Source organism: Otolemur garnettii, unplaced genomic scaffold (assembly GCF_000181295.1).
Source record: "Otolemur garnettii isolate 467f Iridium unplaced genomic scaffold, OtoGar3 scaffold00051, whole genome shotgun sequence".
NCBI classification, from domain to species: domain Eukaryota; kingdom Metazoa; phylum Chordata; class Mammalia; order Primates; family Galagidae; genus Otolemur; species Otolemur garnettii.
In genome coordinates, this window is record NW_003852446.1 from 8,954,368 (window position 1) to 8,965,772 (window position 11,405).

Consider the following 11,405-nt stretch of genomic DNA (forward strand, 5'->3'; position numbering starts at 1 on the left):
ATGTAGAGGAATGCCACAAAGCTACCCAAGCTCTATTAAACTTTATAACTGATTGCAGGTACAAAGTTTCCTAGGCTAAAGCCAAATTATGTGTCCTAGAAGTTCACTATTTGGGTCTCCAACTTTCACAGAAGAAGAGAGCCTTGGACCAAGAAAGAACCAATATTGGCTCACCCTAAACCTTGAACTTTCAGACAGCTGCAGGCCATGGGCACTCCTGCTGCCACTGACGCTGCTGCTCCTCAAAACTGCTCCTGCCCCTCGGGCCAAGCAGTTTTAAAATGGAAAATTTTCAAGCATCACTTAGTCCCTATTTGAAAGCATTGCTAAATACCCAAGATACCAGAGTGAAAGGATCATTTCTTTTGGACAATTACATACCTACATTTATCTGTTCCATCACGTATTTACAAATTGTATGGCTGGCACCAAAATACATGAAGAATAGATAGCCATTGTCTTGTTGGGGTATTTTAGTGGTGTATAACCTTGGACTCATGCTGCTGTCTCTCTGTATGTTCTTTGAGTTAGTAACAGGAGTATAGAAAGGGAGATACAACTTCTTCTGTCAGAGCACCCACAGAACAGGAGTCAGATATGAAGATTACCTGTGTCCTCTGGTGGTACTACTTCTCCAAATGGATTGAATTTATGGACACCTGCTTCATCCTGCATAAGAACCACCACCATCCTGCATATCTACCACCATGCCTCTATGCTGAACATCTGGTGGTTTGTGATAAACTGGGTTCCCTATGGCCACTCTTATTTTGGTACCAGACTCAACAGCTTCATCCATGTCCTCACATACTCATACTACAGTCTGTCTTCAGTCCCTTCCATGCGTCCTTACCTATGGTGGAAGAAGTACATCACTCAGAGACAGTTGCTTCAGTTTGTGCTGACAATCGTCCAGACCAGATGTGGGGTCATCTGGCAGTGCGCATTCCCTCTTGGTTGGTTGTATTTCCAGATCAAACACATGATTTCTCTGATTGCTCTCATCACAAACTTCTATATTCAGATCTACAATAGGAAGGGGGCCTCCTACAGGAAAGACAACCTGAAGGACCACCAGAATGGGTCCATGGCTGCTGTGAATGGACACACCAGCAGCTTTTCTTTCCCACAAAACAATGTAAAGCCAAGGAAGGATTGAAATCCAAGAGTTGAAAACCTCCAAACCATGTCATCTGATTGTAAGCACAATATGAGTTGTGCCCAATGCACCTTAACAGCTGCTGTAACTAGTCCAGCCTATAATAGCGTGACTCACGTAGGACCCTTTTCATCAGTTCAAAACCCTTAGAAAGCGCATACAGATTACACAGGAGGTTAAGATTTCTAACATTTCCGGGCTCTCATCAACCCTGACTCTGTACTAAACTGTGGAAAGGGAGTATTGTTGTAGTATACAACACTGCTGTTGCCTTATTAGTTATAACAAGATAGGTGCTGAATTGTGATTCACAATTTAAAAACACTATAATCCAAACTTTTTTTTTTACTGTAGATCATGCATGTGATTGTAAACGTAAATTTGTACAATGTTGTTACGGTAGAGAAACACATATACATTAAAATTTAAAAAGCAGGGCCCAAAGCTGTGGACTCAAGCAATTCTCTTGCCTCAGCCTCCCAAGTAGCTAGGACTATATGTACCCGCCACAAGGCCCAGCTATTTTTTGGTTGCAGTTATCACTGTTCTTTAGCAGGCCCAGAATGGGCTCAAAACTGCCAGCCTCCATGTATGTGGCCAACGCCCTACTCACTGAGCTACACATGCCAAGCCCAGATCTTATTTTTTTATTTTGAGTGCCACTACTAATAATGTAAAAAAGAGGAGAGGGCTCTAAAGCAGTCTTGATGAAACTTAAATGTATGTTCTTTGTCCTCAAGATTTTAGGAAGAGTGTAGAGTGAGTAGGCCATTTTTAATTTTTCTAAAGTGCAAACTGTTTTTATACAGAAAACAAAAAGTCCATTTTGCTTTCCACCAGTGCTAGAGAAGATGTATACTTTTCAGAAGAGAGTGAATACTTACATTTGATAGTGTCATGTAGATGGGCAGTGAGAAACTGGTTGCCAGGGTCCAATTTTGGACTGATTTCAGTACTGCTGTTTTGACACAAACTTCCTTTTAAAATGTGCCTAGTTTACCAAAATTAACAAAGAAGAGATAAAGGACCTTAAAAAATGTTAAGGTAAGTGGCTCACATCTGTAATCCTAGTACACTAGGAGACTGAGGCAGGTGGACTGCCTGAGCTCAGGAGTCCGAGACCAGCCTCAACAAGAGTAGGACCTTGTCTCTAAAAGATAGCCGGGCATTGTGGTGGGTGCCTGTAGTCCCATCTATTTGGGAAGCTGAGGCAAGAGGATCTCTTGAGCCCAAGAGTTGGAGGTTGCTGTGAGTTATGATGCCACAGCACTCTACCAAGGGCAACAAAGTGAGACTCTGTCTCAAAAAAAAAAAGAAAGAAAAAATTTAAGGTAAAATTAAACAGCTACAGCATAAGAAAATTGATGAATTGGATAGAGTTAACTTGTTTCATGTGAATCTAATAGTACCTATAATTTTTTTTCTGCTTAGAATCTAAACATTTGTTTAGAATGTCTTGTTGAAAAATAACAGACTGCTTATCATAAAATCATTGTAATGGGCAAGTTCCCATTCCCATTCCGTGTCCCAGCTCCCCTCTACTCCCCCAGGGTCAATTCTGAGAAAAGGCTTCAGAATAAGGAAGCACTGAAATTCCCCAAGTTCACAAAAACTCCTAGTCCCTGGTGAACAAATAATAGTGGAAAACTTACTCAAGCTGTGTTTCTCAGACTGTAGCCATTGTCACCCAGACTGTAACCCTGCCCCAAGCTAGCTGCAACATTTCGCTTCCATACTGGCCTGCTTAGCTATGCATAAAGAGTATAAAAGACCACCTTCCCCCACTTCAAGGCCACCTGTCTCTCAGAGCAGCGGTCCCCTGTGCAGGTGTAAATAAATCTCTAATTAATTGCATCTAAGTGGAGTCTATCTTTTAAGATCACAATGGTTACAACATTTGGAGGCCCCAGCAAGATTTGTGCCCTTGGACCCCACCCCCCACTCGACCTGGACCTGCCACTGGCTGACGGCACCAGGGGAAGGCCTCTGAGAGATGTTCCTTCGCCCCAGGCCCTCAGTTGTGTGGACTTGAGTCAAAGATTTCCAAATTTTCTGTTCTGGTGACTCAGCTGTGGCACCCTAGGTAAATCTGTCTGGGTCTCTAGAGAATTTGAGGAACTTGACTAGCTGAGAGTCAGTTCCCGAGACAGAGGAGAGACGTCTCCCTGTCTCTTCGGGTTGTCAGTCTTCTGTGGTTGTCAATCATCTGTGTCGTTGCTTTTTGTGCGTCTTTGTCAGTGTCCGCTTAATAATTTGTTTGCAATGGGACAGGGGCCATCTGCCCTGCTGACTCCTTTAAAATGTCTCCTCGGTAATTTTTCTAATTTCAGCCACCATGCCAAGGGATACGGTGCAAAAGGCACTTTACGCACCCTCTCCCCCTTCTCTCCAACATCCAGACAATCGTTTACGGCCACACTGGCCATCCGGACCAGATCCCCTACATCAATGTATGGATCAACATCGTTTCTGAAAGCCCAGGTTACATTCAGAAGTGCACCACTCATTTAACTCCATCTCATGTTTTCTTTACTTCTCCTCCAGGACCCTCTCAGACATGCCACCCCAAGATGTAGTATATTTAACAAAAGCCTTGGTAAGGTGATGAAGGAAAGTTGAAGGATTTTCAGATTTATCTTGTATTATTTCTCGTAATTTATCATAATTGATAGCCTTTTTGGTGGAAGTTTTAAGTCCGCAAAAAATGCAGGTAATAAAAATGTCTCTATCTTTTTTTCCCAGCATTATCATTATAATTCCAATCTGGCTGGGAGTTAGGGACTGCAGTGTCATCTGTAGGATGTTCATTGTTTGACACAGGAAATTGATTTGCTGCCTCTTTCGCCCTCTCCCACACTCGTTTGTGTTCATCAGAGGTTAGGGTACTAGCTAGAATAACAAAAATATTATGCCAGGTAAGCTGATAGGACATAGTAATAAACTGAAATTTTTGAATAAAATGAGAAGGATTAGAAGTAAAGGACCTTAGTTTACACATATGGAGGAGTTGGAGGAAGAAAGGGTTTTATAAAGAGGTTCGGAAGTGTTTTTTAAAGTAGCTGGCTTTGGACTGAGTGACATGAAAGAATTCTGAGGGCTAAGTTGGAGGGAAGGAGTTAGGACATGAGCTTAGATTGGTTGACAGGGGAGTAGGAGGGATAGACGGTGGAGGTAACTGGGCGTTTGAAGGAGGAGCCGAATATGGTGGGGTCTTTGTTTTCAGGACCAGTGGGTGCATGCCTACGCGGCAGGGAGTTATTGGTTGGGTTGAATAGGCTTTGTTTAGGGAGATGGAGAGTATAAGAGTCCTTTGTTATAACAATTTTGAAATTATTTGAACATAAATTAGGTTTGGTTTTAAGATATGAGAAGTCCTGAATATAGGGGACCTCACTCCATTGCCAAGGTGCTCACAATAGTTATATAAGTTTTAAATTAAAGAAAACTTAAATGAACTATACCCTGGTTAGATATTTTGGTTGTTTAGTTTGTAAAGTAGCCAAACCTGGGTAGAGAGTTTAATTGACATTTTTTTTGGCTTTACATTTAATTCTAATTTTACCAGGTGGCATGATAAGTACCCTGAGGGGGAGTTAGGTGGGACAGAATGGCCTGCACTCATGGCAATTTGTCTCAAGAATAAAGCGTGAGCAGAATCACAGGAGGACCAGGACAAAGGGCGGACATCTCTGCTGCTTCATGGCTGGCCAAGAGAACGAGAACACAGTCTAGGGCAGTCATCACTGTGCCTAGATCAGTGTCAGACCATGGGGCCGAGGAGAGCTTGAAACCTGACATTAGGAATTTTTGTGTGAGGCCTGGGCTAAGCCATGCAAGGTCAATGGGAGTAGCGAACTCAAGCCTCGAGAAACGGGTGAATTGTCAGGAATATAAGTATCCTAGCCCACAAATTAGGGAAAAACTTACTCCCAAAGGGGTACTTACCAAATCCAAATGAGGCCAATGTTGGATACTGGTTAGAGAGTCTTGGCAGATGGACACAAGCTGATGCGGTAGTGAGCCACCGGGAGTGTGTGAAGTGGATAGGGAGCCCCTGGGAGCTAAAACCCCGTGGAAGGGGTGGAAGCTACCCTTGGGAGCATTCCCTAATTATATCCCACTTTGGACACCAGATGAAAGGGAGGCACTCCAACAGCAGAGATCTCACAGACCACCAAGGCTTATATGAAAGGTTTTTATTGGTGGGGGAGGGAGGCTGCAGAGCAGCACTGAGGAGGAGAGAAAAAGAGAAGAGAAAAGAGGAGAGAAGAGGAGAGAGATAAGGAGAGAATGTGGAGAGAGAGAGAGCAGAGGAGAAAGGCGGGGAGAGGGAGGGGAGAGAGAGAGAGAGGGAGGAGAAATGTACTCTTATATAGGGAAATCTCGGGATGGTGGGATAACCAGTAAGGAGTTATTGCTCTGGCAGAAAGAGCCGTTAGGGTCGGGCAGCAGGTAATTGGAACAGAGTGATGAGGGAAGCCACACTCCCTGTGCTTGGGGAGGAGTTGAGGAGTTGTAACTTTAAGAGTAGGAAGGGGCTTTTAGGGGAAGGGGCTTTCTGAGGCAATTATCTAACAGTACTGAAACTTGAGGGGGTTGAGACCAGTTGCCATGACCACAGCCAGAGCTCCCACCAGCCCTCTGTCTAGACCACAGTCATCCCACCACATGCCAGCCCCCGCCAACTATCCCCAGCTGTGTGCCAGAAAATACCAAGCATCCCCTCCCCCCCAAAAAAACTGTGACTCCCAGCCCTGCCTCCATACTCTGGCAGGGCTGCCATGCAGGCAGGGTAGGTGCAATCTGTGAGGAGACACTACACACCCTGGTGCCAGCCTTCAGAAGCCACTCCTTCCTGGCTTTCCCCACCCTCCACTTCTCCCAAAGTAATGCCAGGAGCCTGCACCCAGCCCCAGCCGTGTGGTTCCATACTACCCCAGCGGCAGGGCTAAAAAATGGCAGCTCTCCAACCTCGTCCTTGGTTCAGCCCTGTGCGGGGCCGCCGCCGCCCACTGCCAGGATGTAGCTATCTGCCCTGGATGCCTGGACTGTACCCTAAAGAAGTGGGCAAAATGGCCCAGGAGCCCATGCCTGTGAGCCTTGTCTGTAGCCCTTCCAGGAGGACCATCAAGGGTTATGTGTGTTCAGAATTCCACAGCCTCCAGGAAAGGACCAGCCCCAACCCAGAGTGAAAAATAAAATTAACTTCCTGGCCCAGGACTTATCCCGGAAGGGGGCAGGGCATTGAAGTCTCACAGCTCCACACCTGGCCACAGCCAGACAGCAGCTAGCTCCCAGAGGCTGCAGCCACTCTGGGGTTCTGAGAGCTGGGTCAAGGACTCGAACCTGGTCTCCTGTCAACACAGGGAGCCCCTGTGCCCATATCCCATACTTCCTGGGTCTCCCATATGTCCTCTAGGCCAGTGCACATTGTCCCCCCGGAACCCTGAGGTGAGCACAGGACAGCCTCACCTTTGTACTAATTGTAGCCTTCTGCATGGCTTGTAGCGCTTCCCTTGCTGTGGCAACTATATACTGGTACAGGCTGCAGTGAGCCATCTGCCTGACCCAGAAGGCAGGCTATGCAGCCCCAAAGGCTCCCAACTCGCCTGTGGCACCTCGGATGTCACCTAGTGACCAGTAGCTGATACAGAGCATGAAGATGTACACTATCAGCACCAGAGACAGCAGATACTGAGCCTAAAGCGGGATAAAGAGTTCAAGAAATTGGATTCAGCATCCTCTGACGAGAACGAAGATGGCAACTTCACAGTGTATGAGGGCCCTGACCTAGCCCTGACTGGAGAGATGGAAGTGCACACCCCCCTGGTCTCTGGTGATGATAGTGCACACTATCAACACTAGAGACAGCAGATACTGACCCTAAAGTGGCATAAAGAGCCCAAGAAATTGGATTCAGCATCCTCTGACCTCTGAGAATGAAGATGGCAACTTCACAGTGTACCAGGGCCCTGACCTAGCCCCTGACCTAGCCCCGACCGGAGAGATGGAAGTGCACAACCCCCCATTCAACCACGCTTCACTGTCAGTGACCCTACCTGGCTCACACTCACCCCCTGTGCCGCAGTAATCTAGAAGCAAACAACGCCCATCTGCTCCACTCAAAATACTTTCATATGTATGCTTATAGCTGGAAAGTGAAGTTCTGGGCCCTAAGACCACTTGCCAGGGAGACCCCTGCCTAGTAATTCAAATGAATCAAGGATTTGATTCCCCACAAAAGATCAGTGGGGAATGTAATAGGCAAGTTCCCATTCTCATTCCATCTCCCAGCTCCCCCCTCCTCCCCCAGGGTCAATTCCAAGAAAAGGGTTCAGAATAAGGAAGCACTTATACGTCCCCAAGTTCACAAAAACCCCCTAGTCCCTGGTGAACAAACAATAGTGGGAACCTTACTCAAGCTGTGTTTCTCAAGCTGTAACCATAGTTACCCAGACTGTAACCATTGTTACCTAGACTGTAACCCTGCCCTGAGTTAACCTGTACTGGCCCACTTAGCTATGCAAAAAGAGTATAAAAGACCACCTGCACTCCACTTCAAGGCTGTCTATCTCCCAGAGCAGCGGTCCCCTGTGCAGGTGTAAATAATCTCCAATTAATTGCATCTAAATGGGTGGGGTCTGAGTCTATCTTTTCAGATCACAACAGTTACAACATCATGTTTCTCACACTTGAGGCAGTGGTCAAGCAGATGTGGACTATTATGTGTGTTATTTTAAAGTATCAGGATTTAGCCTCTGAATATCTTCTTCATTGGGTAAAAATACATTTATTGAACTACTCGTGACACATCTTATAAGGTTACTGACAATATATAAACTGTTGGTTTGATACTTATGTAAATATCAGTTTACCATGCTTTAATTTAACACATTTATATTATAAGGAGCCAATTGGTTCTATTAGTCTTGTGGGTTTTCTGTTTGAAAGGAGTCATGACATCTGTTTACATTTACCTTATCAAACCTAGAATGTATATATTTATAAATGTATGTCTTCATTCCTAGGTACTAATTTGCAGATGTCTTTATATATTTCAGTATAGAAAATGTAACATTCTATAGTGTGCTTTCCAAGTGTGTTTAGCTCATATTGAATAGACCCACACTGTTAAATAATGTCTCAACATTAAACATTAAAACATTTTTGACTACCTGTGGGAAAAAAATTACAAAATAAAAATGAAGAATATTCTTTCCAATAGATCGAATACATGAGCTCATGACAGTATTGTCCACCACAGAACAGGTAATGGAGGAAGACACTGAAATGGGTAGACTCCCAGGACATCAAGCATCATATTCCCTATGTGACCATCCACATAATAAAGAGCACCAATATCCACAACCTTCATCCTTTTGGGGTTTTTTGTTCCCAATATAAAAAGAGGTTTATTTAGATTTAGAATCAGCTAGTGACTGGACAGATACTACATGAGCCAGGCTCCAGAGCCATAGCAGGGGAGGAAGAGGAGTCGTCCCTGACCAGGACTGGTCAGCACATCTTAGAAGATTGGCGAGCAAGAGGAAAGGAAGGGCAGAGGTTGAGAAATGGCCTGGAGGTCCTGAGCAGGGCAGGCCTGCGGTTGAGATGGAAAGGAGGGCTCAGGGCAGCAGTGATTGACTTGCTGGTGGTAGGGCAGAGGTCCAGTTATACAGGGGTTTGGAAGGACCCTCGCCAAGGTAACCTCAGGACCCAGAGCTTGCTTTCAAAGCAAAGGGGACTGACCTCAGGGTCCAGGAGGAAAAACAGCTGGGAAAGTAGTTGAGTGCCCTCAGCTGGATCTGGCTGCAAGGGGGACAGAGATGCTTCCAGGATCAGAGAAGAAACCCTTGAGGAAGTGGGCTTCTGAGGACCAGGTGGGGGTCCCTGGAGCTGATTTCTGGGATAAGGAAATCTGCATGCACAGGGCTGTCCTGAGACCTGGGATCAGAGACTCCCATGGGAGGAGGGGGTGGAGGGTTCAGAGAAACCAGAAGGTTCAGGGTGAAGCTGGGAGAGTGGCCTCTCAGGTGCAGCAGGTAATAGAATTCTTTGAAGGGGGCCATGAAAGGTCCTGCTGGGCCCTACTCTTCCTGGAGTGGGCAGCTTCCATCATGACTCTACTCCACTGGGCTGCCCGGCCATGCCCCCTTTTACTTTCATCTTCCTCATTGACCAATGGGCGGGGAGCATTGAGGCCATGCCCACCCACATGTGTTTCCCTGATACCTCCAGGCTGCACCTGTCCTGGCTCAGTTGCCTTTCTGCCCTGGTAGGGAGTGGAGACTATCGGAATGTGCACTGTAGTTACCTGAACCTCATAAATGAGTTCCCGTTCCTGTTCCCACAGATCCCGCTTTCCCCCACCACCACCTGAGATGTCAGAATAAATCTGACAGGAAAAACTGGCCAAGGAAAAGGTTTGACATGCCAGGGTAGCAGCTCCCAACCTAGCCCAAAGACACCCCCCCATCTCCTAGGGCAGGACTATGGGCTAGAGTCTGTGCCACTCCTGAGACACACAGAGCTATCCCCATGGTGGCCCTTGGTTCCCTCACCAAAGTCTCCTCAGCCGGTCCTGGCCCCTCAACAGATTGCTCCCGCCCAACCCCAGTTACCCCCAGTGACTCTGGGCTGGTGATTCCACCTACTCCCAGCTCTGGCCTAGGCCCCTGCCTCCTGCCACCCCAAACCTGCCCTCCTTAGGCTCTGTGGGCTCCCATCTCCAAAGCCGTGGGTCCCTGCCCTGTGCTTCCCTCTCACATAGCAGAACAAAGACTGGGGACTAGGTGGGCAGGAGTGGAATATAGTGAAGTCACCATGCCCCTCAGAACTGACATCACAAGAGCCTGGCCCCTGATCGGATGGCTCAGTACCCCAGCTGTTCACTCCCTTTCAGCTTTCTCTCATCTCCATGCAGATTTTCCAGTGGAAGGGGTCTAAGGAGCATGGAATTCAGGACTGAGAAGTCTCAGGCTCCCTCACTCCCTTAACTCAGACATCAGCAACATCTGTGAGTGGTGATGGGAGAACAGGCTTGGTTCACTTTGCTCCCAGGTCACTACTCTGTGGAGAGACTGTGATAGTGTTCACTGAGTTCTCTCCTCATATTCACTCAGTTCTATCTGGAGTGCAATCTACTTTTCTTCTGTGGGTCAGACCCTGGCAAACTGAACTTCATAGCCTCAAATCTTCCCCACATCATCTCAACCTGAGGTTCTCTGGGTGCCACATGCTTAATGTGGGGCATCTTTGCAAAGCATCAGTTTTCCTAGAAGCTCTGGAGAGTCAAAAAGCATTAATAGACTTAAGGATAACATCTGCATAGATTTGTAAGATATTGACTTGGGCAGAATTCTCTCTGAACCAATGCTTGGCTTGTCCTCATGTGTGTTCACTACCCTTCTGCCATTAGGATACAATGACATCAAAGTTCAATCCTTGCTGGGGTGCAGCAGTCACACCTGTGCAAGGGAGGGCCCTGCTGTCTGACTCCACAGCACACAGTGCACAGCTCCTGCCCAGTAGAGGCTTCCTTTTCTACTTCCTTTTCAAAACCCTTTGGTTTTGCCCCCTGGCACTTGCACATTCCCGGCAAAACTCAGGAGTGTCATGTCAAACAACTGATTTAGATGCCACTCTTGCCTTTTGTGAGCCATGTTATCAGTCCATTTCAGTCACTGAGTGACCACCACATTCACTTATCTGGTTGTTTGTATCATTAGATCAGACGGTGCACACAATATGAGTATTTTGTAAAAGACTTAGAGAAGTTGAAATGAGGCTTTTGTTGCAGAGCTGCAGAGACAAATGTCTTATCCCCAGTTCCCCCAAACTCTGCAGCACTCGCTGTGAGGAGGGAAGTAGATTTGGGTTTTCAGAGGCCAAGCCTGAAGGGTCCGGAGTGCAGGCAGCCTTTCGCTGGAGAGAGGGGTGCCACTTTCTCCCCAGACCTGGCTTCTCTGACCAGACCTGGGCTCCCCAGCACTCTGCCCTAGCCGAGCTCCAGCAGGTCAGCCATACTTGTCATCCTCTACTATGGGGCCTGCTAGGAGTGGATCCTTCCCCCTCCTCCTTGTGCAGCTGGAGTTCTCTACCACAAGGCCACCACGGGCCCGCCCCATTCTCTCCTCAGGTCACTTCTGCTATCTATCTCACAACCTTCATCCTTAAGAGCATCAACTACAGTGCATCTTACAAGGGTACATGTGACATTTACTGAGCATAGAATATAAATGTCCCA

At 46.8% G+C, this 11,405-nt stretch overlaps 1 pseudogene across 1 annotated transcript; it reads left to right on the forward strand.

Moving 5' to 3' along the window:
* Positions 1-281: 281 nt before the first annotated feature.
* On the forward strand, positions 282-1,600 carry LOC100940829 (annotated as a pseudogene). Its single transcript, XR_002773904.1, has one exon. The product of XR_002773904.1 is annotated as an elongation of very long chain fatty acids protein 5 pseudogene (transcript).
* The last annotated feature ends 9,805 nt before the right edge of the window (positions 1,601-11,405 follow it).